Below are 17,408 nucleotides of genomic sequence, written 5' to 3'. Positions count from 1 at the left end.
TCAGCTGTCCGCCCTGTCTCCCTGTAGCACTGTCTTAGGCATCTCACAGTACGGACATTGCAATTTATTTCCTCGCAGCATGCCTAAGGCACGTTCACGCAGATGAGCAGGTACCCTGGGCATCTTTCTTTTGGTGATTTTCAGAGTCAGTAGAAAGGCCTCTTTAGTGTCTTAAGTTTTCATAACTGTGATCTTAATTGTCTACCGTCTGTAAGCGGTTAGTGTCTTAGTGTCTTAACAACCGTTCCACAGGTACATGTTCATTACTTGTTTATGGTTCATTGAACAAGCATGGGAAACAGTGTTTAAAGCCTTTACAATGAAGATCTTTGAAGTTATTTGGATTTTTATGAATTATCTTCAAAAGGTCCTGAAAAAGGGACATTTCTTTTTTTGCTGAGTTTATGAAGTCAGTAATTGATTAGCTTAATTTCTCAGATATCAAATAAAATTAACAAAATAATGTTGCAGGAATGCTAATCTTAACTGTTTTTAACTACAGAAACAATTTGTGACCAGTGTTCAATGAGTATATATACTGTGCATATGGCAGCAGTCTACAGTCGTGGCAAAAAGTTTTGAGAATGACAAATATTAATTTCCACAAAGTTTGCTGCTTCAGTGTCTTTAGATATTTTTGTCAGATGTTACTATGGAATACTGAAGTATAATTACAAGTTTTTCATAAGTTTCAAATGCTTTTATTGACATGAAGTTCATGCAAAGAGTAAATATTTGCAGTGTTGACCCTTCTTTTTCAAGACCTCCGCAATCCGCCCTGGCATGCTGTCAATTTACTTCTGGGCCACATCCTGACTGATGGCAGCCTGCAGCTGAATCAACTTTAGGAGACAGCCCTGGCGCTTGCTGGACTTTCTTGGGCGCCCTTGAAGCCTTCTTCACAACAATTGAACAGCTCTCCTTGAAGTTCTTGATGATCCAATAAATGGTTAATTTAGGTGCAAAATTAATGGTAGCAATATCCTTGCCTGTGAAGCCCTTTTTGTGCAAAGCAAAGATGACGGCACGTGTTTCCTTGCAGGTAACCATGGTTGACAGAGGAAGAACAATGACTCCAAGCACCACCCTCCTTGTGAAGCTTCCAGTCTGTTATTCGAAATCAATCAGCATGACAGAGTGACCTCCAGCCTTGTCCTCGTCAACACTCACACCTGTGTTAACGAGAGAATCACTGACGTGATGTCAGCTGGTCCTTTTGCGGCAGGGCTGAAATGCAGTGGAAATGTTTTTGGGGATTTCAGTTCATTTGCATGGCATAGAGGGACTTTGCAATTAATTGCAATTCATCTGATCACTCTTCATACCATTCTGGAGTATATGCAAATTGCCATCATACAAACTGAGGCAGCAGACTTTGTGAAAATTCATATTTGTGTCATTCTCAAAACTTTTGGCCATAACTGTACAAGATGCAGAGTAGAGTACTAGGCGGTAGCCAACTAGTAGTGATGACTGTCCAATCAATCAATCAAATGTATTTATGAAGCCCTTCTTACATCAGCTGATGTCACAAAGTGCTGTACAGTAACCCAGCCTAAACAGTTTGATGCCCTGGAGATAGAAGCTAAGGGTCTTAGGGACACAGCTGAATTTCTTCACAGTGTCGGTGTGGAGGGATCATTTCAGGTCCTCAGTGATTTGCACGTTGAGGAACTGCTTTTGACCCTCTACACTGTGACCCGTCGATGTGGGTCGGGTTGTGCTCTCTCTGCTGTTTCCTGTAGTCCACGATCATCTTCTTCATTTTGTTAACTTTGAGGTAGAGGTTATTTTCCTAGCACCACTCCACCAGGGCTCTCACCTCCCTGTAGGCTGTCCCGTCGTTATTGGTAGTCAGGACTACCACTGATGTGTTGTCAGCAAACTTGATGATTGAGTTGGAGATGTGCATAGCCACGCAGTCATGGGTTAACAGAGAGTACAAGAGGGGGCTGAACACACACCCCTGTGGGACTCCCATGTTGAGGATCAGCGTGGCGGAAGTGTTGTTGCCTACCTTCACCACCTGGGGTCGGCCGTCAGGAAGTCTTGGACCCAGTTGCACAGGGAGGAGTACAAACCGAGGGCCCTGAGCTTAGTGATGAGCTTGGAGGGCAATGTTGTTGTTGAAGGCTGAGCTGTAGTCGATGAACAGCATTCTCACATAGGTATTCCTCTTGTCCAGGTGGAATAGGGCAGTGTGCAGGGCAATGGCAATGAGGCATCCGTGGATCTGTTGGGGCGATATGCAAAGTGGAGTGGGTCTTAACTAGCCTTTCAAAGCACTTTATGATGACAGAAGTCAGCGCTACGAGGTGCTAGACATTTAGTTTAGTCACCTTCGCTTTCTTGGGTACATGAACAATGATGGACATCTTGAAGCAAGTGGGGACAACAGACTGGGATAGGGAGAGATCGAATATGTCCGTAAACACTCCATATCATGTCTGGCTTTCCCTTCATCTCCGGAAAAGTCTGGAGTCCCTGCCACATGCGTCTCATCACAGGAGTCACATCCCCTCGCTCTCCAGATGAAATCCTGCGACTAGTGAATTCCAGCCGCCCGACAACTTGCCCACTCGACCCCATATCCTCGTTACGACTCTCTCTGTAGACCTTCTTCCATCAGCAATTGACCACTGGCTGCATCCCCCTGACTTCAAGATGGCCAAAATCACTCCCTTCCTCAAGAAACCAAAACTCAAACCCTCTGATGTCAAAAATAGCAACTATCCCTTCTTTCTTTTCTTTACAAAACACTTGAGCATGCTGTCTCTCTCGTTATCACTCTGAGAATGATCTTCTTGAGCCCAACCAATCAGGTTTCAAGAAGGGTCACTCAACTGAGACTGCTCTCCTCTCCGCTCTGCCAAAGCCGACTCTCTCATCTATTCTCAGCCTCCAAAGATCTGCTGCATTAGCCAACGTGAACCATTAGATCCTCCTCTCCACCCTCTCAGGGCTGGGCATCTCAAGCTCTGCACACTGCTGGATTGCATCCTACCTGGCAGTTTGATCCTACCAGGTGGCGTGGAGAGGATCTGTGTCTGCAGTACGTGCTTTCATTACTGGTATCCCCCAGGGCTCGGTTCTTGCTCCTTTCCTCTATACACCAAGTCACATCCTCTCATGGTCTCTCTTATCATTGCTATGCAGATGACACTCAACTACTTTATCATTCCCCTCTGACACCCAGGTGGCGACACACATCTCTGCTTGGATGTCGGCCCACCACCTCAAGCTCATCTTGATAAGATGGAGCTGCTCTTCCTCTCATCACGGTTGACCACTCCAGTGCCCCCCCCCAAAAAAAGAGTGCAAAGAACCTAGGAAAGACCCTGGACAGTTCTCTGCAAAAAAGTGACTCGCTCTTGCAGGTTCAAGCTCTACAACATCTATATAGTATGGACTTTCCTCACACAGGAAGCAGCATAAATCCTAATCCAGGCACTCCTCATATTCCGTCTGGCCTACTGCAACTCTCTGTTGGCTGGGCTCCCTGCTTGTGCCATTAAACCCCTGCAACTTATCCAAAACTCCGCAGCCCGTCTGCTGCTGCAACCTTCCCAAGATCTCCCACGTCACCCCGCTCCTACGTACACTCCACTGGCTTCCAGTCAAAGCACACATCCACTACAAGACCATGGTGCTTGCCTAGAGAGCAGCAAGGGGAATTGCCCCTCCCCACCTTCAGGCTATGCTCAAACCCTACATCCCAAATCTGAGCACTTTGTTCTGCCACGCCTGGTCTCTTGGCTGTCCCACCTCTACAGCACGTCAGCTCCTGCTCAGGCTAGTCAAAGCTTTTCTCTGTCCTGGCATCCCAATGGTCCCTGCCCATCTTCCGAAAACTGATAAATGACTAAAATGTCAAATGCAAATGTAGATTTTAAAAACTGCTGCATTGGGCCTTTAAAGTCCTCGGTTCAAGTCAGATCTTCACCAGTAATTCTATGGCAAGAGTGTCTAACCTCGTTGTCTAACCTTGTAAAATAAAAAATACATTTTATTACATTTATTGAATGCAGTCACTCCCCTTAATGTATTCTACAGATTTTATGACTCTCGGAGAGCATTTATTCAAAATAGCTTCAGAAGTTTCCTAATTCTATGTTCGTTAATTGGAAAATGTACATTTTTTCCATTTCCTGAAAAGATTTTGGAGATGGTTTTCATCAGACAGCGATGGTATGTTTTCCTTCTGTAAGGATGTGGTTTCTCGATGCTGTAGATGAAGGAACAGGATCAATTGTCCCCCAAGCGCTGGTTATTTAACATATCAGTTGGTTACTATATTAATATGACTATATTAATATTTCATTCATCTAACACCTGTTCCAAAAGGTAAAAATCAGGCCTTGGTTAAAGATTAGGCCTCTCGCTTTCATCCATGGCTGATAAGGGCAGATGATCATGACAAAGTAACACCACACCTCATGTTTGACCACACCTCCCCTATTACTCCAGGTTTGTGAGATACAAGAATACCTAATCAAGCCTGTGAAGTTCTAATTTTGAACATTCTTGATATATTATAAAACCTGCACGACTGATTGAATACTTAGCTTGTTGCGCAACTTTGATTGATTTTTTTTTTGTTAAGCTGATGAAATAATAACAATTGTTTACACATAACAGTCTAAGCCGGGGAAGGGGGACTCTACTAAGCTACACGGAATTGTTAAGGTCATAACCAAGGATAATTTTGCTATTTTAAATCGATAAATCTTTTTATGTTTTGAGGAAACATTTATTAGCCCATACAAACGCATGAAATAATAAGGTCCCCTATCTGGAACAGAAGGGTTTTTCTTAAAATTGTAGTAATAGTAAAGACATCAAAACTATGAAATAACACATATGAAATCATGTAGTAACCTAAAAAGGAGTTAAACAAATAGCCTCCCTTTGCCTTGATGACAGCTTTCCACACTCTTGGCATTCTCTCAACCAGCTTCATGAGGTATTCACCTGGAATGAATTTCATATAACAGGTGTGCCTTGTTAAAAGTTAATTTGTGGAATTTCTTTCCTTCTTAATGTGTCTGAGCCAATCAGTTGTGTTGTGACAAGGTAGGGGTGGGAAACAGAAGATAGCCCTATTTGGTAAAAAAGCAAGTCCATATTATGTCAAGAACAGCTCAAATAAGCAAAGAGAAACGTCTGACGACGAGTATGAAATATAGGACCAATATGCAGCGTGGTAAGTGTCCGTCATACTGTATTGACTGAACGCACAAAACAAAATAACGAAATGAAATGGAAGAAACAAAACAGTTCTGTAAGGTGACACACTAAACAGACAACAAACACCCACAACCAAAATGGGGAAAACAGGCTACCTAAGTATGATTCTCAATCAGAGACAACGAACGACACCTGCCTCTGATTGAGAACCATACTAGGCCAAACACATAGAAAAAGGAAGATAGACTACCCACCCTAACTCACGCCCTGACCAACCTAACACAAAGAAATAAAAAAGGAACTAAGGTCAGAACGTGACACCATCATTACTTTAAGACATGGTCAGTCAACCCGGAAAATTTCAAGAACTTTGAAAGTTTCTTCAAGTTCAGCCACAAAAACCATCAAGCACTATGACGAAACTGGCTCTCATGACAACCGCCACAGGAAAGAAAGACCCAGGCTTACCTCTGCTGCAGAGGTTAAGTTCATTATAGTTACCAGCCTCAGAAATTGCAGCCCAAATAAAAGCTTCACAGAGTTCAAGTAACAGACATGTCTCAACATCAACTGTTCAGATGAGACTGCGTGAATCAGGCTTTCATGGTCGAATTGCTACAAAGAAACCAGTACTAACGGACACCAATAGGAAGAGACTTGCTTGGGCCAAGAAATACAAGCAATGGATGTTTGACCGGTGGAAATCTGTCCTTTGGTCTGATGAGTCCAAATTTGAGATTTTTGGTTCCAACAGTGTTGGAGCGAACCATTAAGGAAAGCTCAGCTTTACATATAGATAGGTTTGGTTGCTAGGCTGAAGTAGCAAGGACATGCACATTAAGAGAAGATGATACCCAGGCCATATGACACCCAGACCATACTCTATTTAAGAAAGAATACATTAACCAAGACCATACGTGCATTTATGACAGCTGAACATGCTATGGTTAGCAGGATACAAGAAGAAAGATGTAGGCAAGATAACTGATGACTAACACGTAAAACATAAGCATGCAATACATACATTATTTTTAGAACATGGAAAGAGTTCCTTCATCGTTGTAACCTAACCAAAAGCAGATATGAGCGTTAGTGGGCGTAAACAAGCAAAGAACTCAGAATAGGAATTTAATGGTGGCAGACGAACTAAGGGGGAGTAACTTTATTTACATATGTGATGTACACAAATACTATGTATGTATAAAAGCAGAGCCAGTGCTAAGAAGGGGCGGCTGTTCCGCGGACCAACACGGCTCTTAATAACTTGTATTAAAGTCTACATTGAATTCACAAAGTTCTTCTGAGAGTATTATATTTCTGAAACAATTATCCACGACAACAGTCGTGTCTTTGTGAGATGCAGAGTAGGTCACTCGGATGATCTCCGCATGTGTGCTTCCCACCGTGAAGCATGGAGGAGGTGGTGTGATGGTGTGGTGGTGCTTTGCTGGGGACACTGTCTGTGATACATTGAGAATTCAAGGCACACTTAACCAGCAAGGCTACTATAGTAGTGTGCAGCGCTACGCCATCCCATGTGATTTGCACTTAGTGTGACTATCTCTAGTTTCAATTGACCCATTTTTTAATGGGGATTTGTGTCTTATGCTAATTAGATTTACGAGGGGGCGTGGACATCGACTCTAGGTTAAAGGATGGAAAGAAGCTTGAGTGACTTTGTTTATTTCCAGAGGCTACCAGTTTTACACTGGGTGTATTATAAAACATTGCATTGGAGCTAATCAGATTCCCCAATGAGAGGCTCTAGAAGCATGGGAAACAATCCTACATTTGTGACTAAGTGCATTCACCCTTCGTCTTGCATATGCTGGCATGCTTGTTTAAGTTTGTTGTCCAAAAACTATAGTTATTTAAGGTCAGATCAAAATCTAACGTTTCTTTTTACGTGTAAAATGTGTCTTCGGTCTTGGCAGTCCCATGGAAACAGAAGGTTCATAATTGTACAGTTACGTTTCCTCCATCACAGTTAAATCATGTAATCATGCATATGTCCAAGATGAACAAGGTTCCATGTAGATACTACGCCTAAAAGACAGTTAAGTTGCCATTCAATAGATGCTGAAAGTTGTTAAGTCTGGAATGTAACATATGATCTCTGAAATGCGTTTTTTCCATGATCAGGCTGCAGAGGTCAGGTTGTTGAACTTGTTGTGGAAATCAGAGGGTAACCATTAGTACACTTGGTGAGATAAGGCAGGAATACCATGTGGTATACTACAATTAGTTGTGTTAACCATGTAACTTCACACCAAACTTGAAACTGAACGGAATTTACTTCAATTAAAAAAAAGACCCCTATCTGGGAAAAAAACATGCACATTAACATTGAGTCTGATGTTGAAGTTGGCAGATAAACAAAAAATAATGAAGAATTAAAGACATATATAACGTGGAGTAGCTGGCAGCGGCACTATAGAGATGGAGTGTCAGGGCATTTGTGCTACTTTCAGCATTTGCCTCCAAATTAGGCCAAAGGAGTTGTGATGTCATGGAAAACCAGAATAGAATTTTACAGAGGGGTGTCCACTCCTGCAGGGGACCAGTTTCCATGGTCAGAAACAACGATTGAAACAACCAATTTCTCAGGCATTTCACACATTCAGCACCTAGGTACACATGAATTGCACACGCTCACGTGAGCGCACACACACACACACACACAATATCAAAATGAAACGAAGCAATTGTTATCTCCCTCAGTGGACCTTTCATTGTGTTGAGGGCAGAATATCCCTCAATGAAAGACTTCCTAATTGAGGCAATATTCCTGTAATTTCCCGAACATAAACACACACTTGCCACTGTATAAGTGAACATATTTGTGAAGTGCCTTGTGTTTATTGGTGTACTGTGTGTCAGAGTATTTGATATATCACTGCACCACATTTCTCCACTTCTTTTAGCAGGACTGCAGAAATATGTGGAACTGGCCCAGAAACAAGGTACTTCCTTGGCTCTATAATGCTGAATGGACATAGTGCTGTACCACATGCTGAACACAGAATGTAGTATAGTCCATTTGATATACTAAGCACCACACTAAGATATATCAGCAGTAACAAGTACAATCCTAAAATCAGCCCTTGCCTACTGTAAAAGAGGAAAATAATTTTACCCAACAATCCAGTGTGGAGCAGGTGCACTGTCGAGTGCCTGTCTGTCAAACGTCCCAATGTTCAGCCTTCCCTGTGGAGCACGGTAGCATGCTATCAAACCAGTCCTCCGAGAATCCTGTCCCTCCTCCGGGATTGTCTCGCTCTTCTAGAGTATTCCCACTCCGTATCTCCCGTTCAGCTCTCCTCCTGTCCCCACTTCCTCCTCTGCAGCAGTAACGGCCGGTGCTCTAGTGGATGTGCTATCACTGAGAGAAACCTCTCGAGCAGCACAGTGATTGGGGGGGGGGGGGTCGTGGAAGCTGCTCTCTCTCACTGACGGAGCCTGCGAATGCAGCACCCAGGGACCTCTGCCAGTTTCCAAGCCGTATGCAGTATTGACGGAGTTGCTGGGTGGATGCTAACATGGCACAAATTCTCACAGTGCTCGGCTCTCTTCCCCCCCTTCCTCTTTCACTCTCTCCCACACACGCACACACACGCACACACACACACACACTCCCCCTCCTGCTTAGATCCTTTCAGCATCGCCTTCAGATGCTAAAGACCTGACTGCCAGTTAAGCCTGTTTAAAGACTGGCTGGGCTCCCCCCTGCACTGGCTGGTCTGCCTGGGCTCCCCCCTGCACTGCCTGCTTGCTCTGCCTGGTCAGACTGGTCTCATAAACTAAACATAACATAGTAAATGTAAATCCAGGACAGTGAAATGAGCATGATGTTTAATTTTTGTTATTTTTTGAAAACTTTTCACCCCTTTGTCGTGATATCTAAATTGGAATTATAGTCTTGTCCCATCACTGCAACTCCCATACGGACTCGGGAGAGGCAAAGGTTGAGAGCCATGCGTCCTCCGAAACATGACCGTGCCAAGCCGCACTGATTCTTGACACACTGCTCGCTTAACCTGGAAGACAGCCGCACCAATGTGTCGGAGGAAACATTGTACAACTGGCAATCGTGTCAGCATGCATGCACCCGGCCCGCCTGATGGGACAAGGACATCCCAACCGGCCAAACCCTACCCTAACCAAGACGATGCTGGGCCAATTGTGCGCCGCCTCCCAGTCTCGTCCAGCTGCAGCACAGCCCGTGACACCTCAGCACTGCGATACAGTGCCTTAAACCGCTGCGCCATTCGGGAGGCCCTAGCATGATATGTTGGTTACGTCCTCAAATCTCATCACTGAAAACTTTAGCATTATAGCTATTAGCAACTAGTTAGCATGTTAGCTAACCCTTCCCCTAACCGTAACCCTAACCTACAGTGGCAAGAAAAAGTATATGAACCCTTTGGAAATAGCTGGATTTCTGCATAAATTGGTCATAAAATTTGATCTGATCTTCATCTAGGACACAACAATAGACAAACACAGTCTGCTTAAACTAATAAGACAAACAATTATACATTTTCATGTCTTTGTTGAACACACCGTGTAAACATTTACAGCGCAGCGTGGTTAAAGTATGTGAACACTTGGATGTAATAACTGGTTGACCCTCCTTTGGCAGCAATGACCTCAACCAAATGTTTTCTGTCATTGCGGATCAGACCTGCACAACGGTCAGGAGGAATTTTGGACCATTCCTCTTTACATAACTGTTTAAACTGCAATATTCTTGGGATGTCTGGTGTGAACTGCTCTTGAGGTCGTGCATCTCAATCGGGTTGAGGTCAGGACTCTGACTGGGGTACTCCAGAAGGCGTATTTTCTTCTGTTGAAGCCATTCTATTATCTATTTACTTCTGCGTTTTGGGTCGTTGTCCTGTTGCATCACCCAACTTATGTTGAGCTTCAATTGGTGGACAGATTGCCTAACATTTTCCTGCAAAATGTCTTGATAAACATGGGAATTCATTTTTCCGTTGATGATAACAAGCTGTCCAGGCCAAGAGGCAGCCCAAAAACCATGATGCTGCCTCCACCATACTTTACAGTTGGGATGAGGTTAATGTTGGTGTGCTGTGCCTTTTTTTCTGCACACACAGTGTTGTGTTGTCCAAACAACTCAACTTTGGTTTCATCTGTCCACGGGCTATTTTGCCAGTAGCGCTGTGGAACATCCAGGTGCACTTTAGCAAACTTCAGAAATGCAGCAATGTTTTTTGGGGGACAGCAGTGGCTTCTTCCGTGATGTCCTCCCATGAACACCATTCTTATTTTGTGTTTTACATATCGTAGACTCGTCAGAGATGTTAGCATGTTCCAGAAATTTCTGTAAGTCTTTCGCTGATACTCTAGGATTCTTCTTAATGTCATTGAGCATTCTGTGCTGTGCTCTTGCAGTCATCTTTGCAGGACGGCTACTCCTAAGGAGAGTAGCAACAGTGCTGAACTTTCTTCATTTATAGACAATTTGTCTTACTGTGGACTGATGAACATCAAGGCTTTTAGAGATACTTTTGTAACCCTTTCCAGCTTTAGGGCATGGCAGCTCTAACAAACATATCCAATCTAATCTCGTTGATTGGATTCCAGGTTAGCTGACTCCTGACTCCAATTAGCTTTTGGAGAAGTCATTAGCCTAGGGGTTCACATACAGTTGAAGTCGGAATTTGCATACACTTAGGTTGGATTCATTAAAACTCGTTTTCAAACCACTCCACACATTTCTTGTTAACAAACTATAGTTTTAGCAAGTCGGTTAGGACATCTACTTTGTGCATGACACAAGTAATTTTTCACACAATTGTTTACAGACAGATTATTTCACTTATAACTCACTATATTAGCTTCTGATAAGCTAATTGACATAATTTGAGTCAATTGGAGGTGTACCTGTGGATGTATTAAGACCTACCTTCAAACTCAGTGCTTCTTTGCTTGACATCAAGGGGAAATCAAAAGAAATCAGCCAAGACCTCAGAAAAATAATGGAGACTTCCACAAGTCTGGTTAATCCTTGGGAGCAATTTCCAAACACATGAAGGTACCACGTTCATCTGTACAAACAATAGTACGCAAGTATAAACACCATGGGATCACGCAGCCGTCATACCGCTCAGGAAGGAGACGCGTTCAGTCTCCTAGAGATGAACGTACTTTGGTGCGAAAAGTGCAAATCAGCCCAGGACAACAGCAAAGGACCTTGTGAAGATGCTGGAGGAAACAGGTACAAAAGTAACTATATTCACAGTAAAACAAGTCCTATATCGACACAACCTGAAAGGCCGCTCAGCAAGGAAGAAGCCACTGCTCCAAAACCGCAATAAAAATGCCAGACTACGGTTTGCAACTGCACATGGTGACAAAGATCGTACTTTTTGGAGAAATGTCCTCTGGTCTGATGAAACAAAAATAGAACTGTTTGGCCATACTGACCATCATTATGTTTGGAGGAAAAAGGGGAAGGCTTGTAAGCCGAAGAACACCATCCCAACCGTGAAGTATGGGGGTGGCAGTATCATGTTGTGGGGGTGCTTTGCTGCTGGAGGCATTGTTGCACTTCACAAAATAGATGGCATCATGAGGCAGGACAATAATGTGGATATATTGAAGTAACATCTCAAGACATCAGTCAGGAGGTTAAAGCTTGGTCGCAAATGGGTAATCCAAATGGACAATGACCCCAGGCATACTTCCAAAGTTGTGGCAAAATGGCCTAAGGACAACAAAGTCAGGGTATTGGAGTAGCCATCAAAGCCCTGACCTCAATCCCATAGAAAATTTGTGGGCAGAACTGAAAAACCATGTGCAAACAAGGAGGCCTACAAACCTGACTCATTTACACCAGCTCTGTCAAGAGGAATGGGCCAAAATTCACACAACTTAATGTGGATGGCTACCCGAAATGTTTGACCCAAGTTAAACAATTTAAAGGCAATGCTACCAAATACGAAATGAGTGTACGTAAATTTCTGACCCACTGGGAATGTGATGAAAGAAAAGCTGAAATAAATCATTACTATTATTCGGACATTTTACATTCTTAAATTAATTGACCTAAAACAGGGAATGTTAACTAGGATTAAATGTCAGGAATTGTGAAAAACTGAGTTTAAATGTATTTGGCCAAGGTGTATGTAAACTTCCGACTTCAACTGTACTTTTTCCAACCTACACTGTGAATGTTTAAATTATGTATTCAATATAGACAAGAAAAATAAAATAATTTGTGTGTTATTAGTTGAAACACAATATGTTTTGACTTAGATGAAGATCAGATCAAATTTGGAAACCAATTTGAAAACCAACCAATTTATGCAGAAATCCAGGTAATTCCAAAGGGTTCACATGCTTTTTCTTGCCACTTTACATGCCTGTCTGTGTGGAAATTTTCTGCCCACTGTAAATACCTATGTGACTGCAACATGTAACGTGTTGGTCCCATGTTTCATGAGCTGAAATAACATATCCCAGAAATGTTTCATACACACAAGAAGCTTATTTCTCAAAAATGTCAACTAATTTGCTTACATCCCTGTTAGTGAGCATTTCTACTTTGCCAAGATAATACATCTGCCTGACAGGTGTGGCATATCAAGAAGCTGATTAAACAGCATGATCATCATTACACAAGTGCACCTTGTGTTGGGGACAATAAAAGGCCACTATAAAACGTGCAGATTTGTCACACAACACAATGCCACTAAATGTCTCAAGTTCAGGGAGCGTGCAATTGCATGCTGACTGCAGGAATGTCCACCAGAGCTGTTGCCGGATAATTTAAATGTTACTTTCTCTACCATAAGCCGCCTCCGTCATTTTTGACGATTTGGCAATACTTCCAACCGGCCTCACAACCGCAGACCATGTGTAACCACGCCAGCCCAGGACCTCCACATCCGGCTTTTTAACCTGCGGGGTGTTCTCAGACAAGCCTCCTGGACAGTTGTTGAAATTATGGGTTTGCACAACCGAAGAAGTTCTGCACAAATTGTCAGAAACTGTCTCAGGGAAGCTCATCTGCATGCTCGTCAAGCTCACCAGAGTCTTGACTTGACTGCAGTTCGGCGTCGTAACCGACTTCATCAAAGGTGAGCATTTGCCCACTGAACACTGGCATGCTGGAGAAGTGTGGTCTTCAAGGATGAATCCTGCTTTCAACTGTACCGGGCAGAGAGCAGTAATATGAGCAAGTGGTTTACTGACGTCAACATTATGAACAGAGTGCCCCATGTTGGCGGTGGGGTTATGTATGGGCAGGGATAAGCTACAGACAATGAACCCAATTGCATTTTATCAAAGGAAATTTGAATGCACATTAGATAGCGTGACGAGATCCTGAGCCACATTGTCGCGCCAGTCACCCGCCGCCATCACCTCATGTTTCAGCATGATTATGCACGGCCTCATGTCACAAGGAACTGTTCACAATTCCTTAAAGCTAAAAATGTACCATTTCTTCCATGACCTGCATACTCACCGGACATGTCACCCATTGAGCATGTTTGGGATGCTCTGGATCGATGTGTACGATAGCATGTTCCAGTTCCTGTCAACATCCAGCAATTTTGCACAGCCATTGGAGAGGCGTGGGACACAATCAACAGCCTGCTCAACTCTATGTGAAGGAGATGTGTCACGCAGTATGAGGCAAATGGTGGTCACACGTACTTTAAAAAAAAGTATTTGTGACCAACAGATGCATATCTGTATTCCCAGTCATGTTAAAGCCACAGATTAGGGCCCCAATTTATTTATTTCAATTGACTGATTTCCTTATATGAACTGTAACTCAGTAAAAACTTTGAAAATGTTGCCTGTTGCGTTTATATTTCAGTTCAGGAAGCGACCAGAAGACATTTCTTACTGGTTGTAAATCTGACCAGTTAATAACCAAAATATGAAATATTCCCAAGACGTTAGGGAAAAAGACATATTTGCTTGGTTGTAATCTTATGTATTTATCAACAGAAAACCCGTTTGCAACCAGAAAAGTATAGTTTTCCCCTGCTTGCTGGATAGAGTGGGAAAAGGGAACACTGAAGCAGTCCTTGTTATCCTCGACAAGCTCTTGGGGGAGGGGGCATAGCTGTGCTGGTTTCTCTGATTGAATTGTTCATTTACAATGATTTATTATCATCCAGGTGGATTGTCAGATCCCCTCTGTAATTTATGACAACGGCAAGGCCTCATATCATAATTCATGTAAAGTGATTGATTTTATGGAAATACTGCACCAACAACACACAGCTGGGTTATTCTTGAATTGCGTAGGCATTTGAGCCTCTTTGCAACATGAACAACACTTAAAATTGACAAATAGTTACACATCATACATGATTTTGTTTATATGGAACTGTTTATTAATGCTAAAACATAATTCAAGTCCTTTATACTGCTAGTCTTTAAAGTACTACGGGCAAGAAAATTGGCTTGTCCCAGTGAGTTGTATTGACAGGTTTTGGGGAATTAAAAGATAGCTTTCTATTATTTTGAATGCTAGAAAGTAAACAAAAAGTATTTAAAATATTATATAGGTCATTAAAAACAAAGACTATTAAAATACCTGGACCCAGAGGTGACAGCTGAACCATAACGTTGCAAATGAAATGTTTCGATTTGCCTGTCATGCTCAGCCACTGCAAACAAGCAATCACTTGGGCTCTTGTGTATTGTTGCTCTGCTAAAAAATACCCTCTGCTGGTCACATAGAGAAAGAACAGCAACACTGGGTGTGTGAATGTGTGTGTGTGTGCATGCACATGTGTGTCTGTCAAGTGTTATTGTTACTATAAGGTAAGCAAGATGACCGATCATCTCTCGACCCGACGGCAGGAAGAGGGTCACAACATGCCATTACTGGCACATCACTCAGTTTCAGTTATTTCTGGTAGTACTCCTATCTGCACACTTGCCCAGGGACAGCCAGCCACACACTCCAAAAACACAGATTAAAGTACTACAGGCTAGCAAATGGGTGACTCATTTACGAGCTACGATCTCCAAATGTTAATGTCAGCAGCTTTAAGTGTAGGCTTAACCCCTGCCACTCTCTGGGCAATACTAGGCTGTGTAAATACAAAAACATCTGATTTAACTGACTTTGACACAGAGAGTGACTCATTTTACTTTACTTGGTATTAAATGATTGTTTGATCTTTCTCCCTTTTACATTTACAGTAGACGACGTAGTCTTTCCTCAAACAAACTTTTTTTTGTCTAGCTCCTTGTTTCTGAGCCAAAATGTGCATTAAGAACTCAGGCTGCCTTGTGTGGCCAAGTGCACAAAAAAACATTGGAAGTATCTATTGAGGCTTACAATTCATTTATCTTCCCTGTCGCAATGAATCTCAGCAATTGCCATACTTAAAGGGGAAGTTCCGTATTTTACAACACTTTTTGTTTGACGGTCCCTCACGCTGAAAGTAGTCTTTGGGCCCAGACTAACTGTAATCCATGGTTCGGTTTTCTTTAAACAGCCCGTAGAAACTTCAGCTAACTTTAGCCACCACTAGCTAAAAATCAATGGGAGTAGTAAAGGCATGCGGCATGGCCAAATCAACTCAATCATTTAGCTTGATGTTACTTAAAGGTGATATGGCAACCAAATAAATTAACAGCTACCACATGACCCCACCCCTCCCACCCCTCCCATAGATGTTTAGGTAGCAGTGGCTAAGGTAGCTGGAGTTAGCCTAGCTCTGCCACAACTATCCAAAGTCAAACTATATCTAGAGATCGTTAGGGATCGTCAATATATTACATTAAAGAAATAACTGCAGAGTTTGCATTAGAAAATAAATAGCTCCCCCTTATGTTATGTAATATTGATCAGGGACCCTAAAAAATAAGATACCATTTCAAATTGTATGACATTTTATTTGTCACACGCGCCAAATACAACAGGTTACCTTACACACCCCTTGACTTTTTTTGTTTTGTCACTGGTCAACAAACAATACCACATAATGTCAATGTGGAATTATGTTTTTAGAAATGTTTACAAATTAATTAAAAATGAAAAGTTGAAATGTCTTGAGTCAAGCATAAATAAGTATGAGTATGGTAAAGTTATTAATTACACTTTGGATGGTGCATCACTACACCCAGTCACTGCAAATATACAGCCATCCTTCCTAACTCAGTTGCCGGAGGGGAAGGAAATCGCTCAGGGATTCCACCATGTAGACAATGGTGGCTTTAAAACAGTTTAATGTCTGTGATTGGAGAAAACGGAGGATGGTTCAACAACATTTTAGTTACTCAACAATATTGACCTAACTGACAGAGTGAAAAGAAGGAAGCCTGTACAGAAGAACAAATATTTCAAAGCATGCATTCTGTTTGCAACAAGGAGCTAAAGTAATACTGCAAAAAAATGTGGCAAAGCAATTCACTTTTTGTCCTGAAAACAAAGGTGTTATGTTTGGGGCAAATCCAGTCATTACTGAGTACCACTCTTCATATTTTCAAGTATAGTGTTGTCTGCATCATGTTATGGGTATGCTTGTAATTGTTAAGGACTGGGGAGTTTTTCCTGGATAAAAAATAAACAGAATTGAGCTAAGCACAGGAAAAATCCTAGAGGAAAACCTGGTTCAATCTGCTTTCCACCAGACACTGGGAGATGAATTCACCTTTCAGCAGGACAATAACCTAAAAACACAAGGCCAAATCTACCCCGGAATAGCTTACCAAGAAGACAGTGAATGTTCCTGAGTGGCCGAGTTACAGTTTTGACTTAAATCTGCTTAAAATTCTCAGTCAAGACTTGAAAATGCGTGTCTATCAATGACACGTTTTACAGAGCTTGAAGAATTTGGAAAATAATAAAAAAATAAAAATCGGCAAATATTGTACAATCCATTTATTTTTTTTTTACTTGTTAAGTTATATGGTATGTTCAACTGCGAAATCAATGGTTTTAGTTTGGAATACATTTTAAACAGTTCTCAGCGTAATCCCGTTACCCTGGAATTGTCCATATCAAGAGACCAGACATACAGGAACCAAGCAGGTACATGAATTAAAATGACCAGAGGCTCATGCAATTAATAAAATGAGTGCAAACGGGTTAGGGTTACCGACAAAAGCTTTCATTGCACTTTTCCATCAGAAATACAGGGACTTTATCCATGTCAAACAATAACAAAATATACAAATGGTGGCTATCAAATATTTCATTTCACGGTTGCAAAGGGAGG

At 42.2% G+C, this 17,408-nt stretch overlaps 1 protein-coding gene across 3 annotated transcripts in view; it reads right to left on the bottom strand.

Annotated features, from left to right (window-relative positions):
- Nucleotides 1-17,408, bottom strand: part of LOC135514362 (apoptosis-inducing factor 3) — a 44,433-nt gene that overhangs the window by 25,789 nt on the left and 1,236 nt on the right. Inside the window, exon 1 of one of the 3 annotated variants that reach the window (XM_064937803.1) lies at nt 8,324-8,629. The exons of the other annotated variants lie outside the window; for them this stretch is intronic. The gene's annotated coding sequence lies outside the window, so the exon portion shown is untranslated. Of the gene's footprint in view, nt 1-8,323; nt 8,630-17,408 lie in introns of those variants that run through there. 3 annotated transcript variants of the gene reach the window in all.

This window comes from Oncorhynchus masou, chromosome 25 (assembly GCF_036934945.1).
Source record: "Oncorhynchus masou masou isolate Uvic2021 chromosome 25, UVic_Omas_1.1, whole genome shotgun sequence".
Taxonomy (NCBI): Eukaryota; Metazoa; Chordata; class Actinopteri; order Salmoniformes; family Salmonidae; genus Oncorhynchus; species Oncorhynchus masou.
The sequence above is the reverse complement of the archived record's forward strand: the minus strand, read 5'-3'. Positions and strand labels throughout refer to the sequence as shown.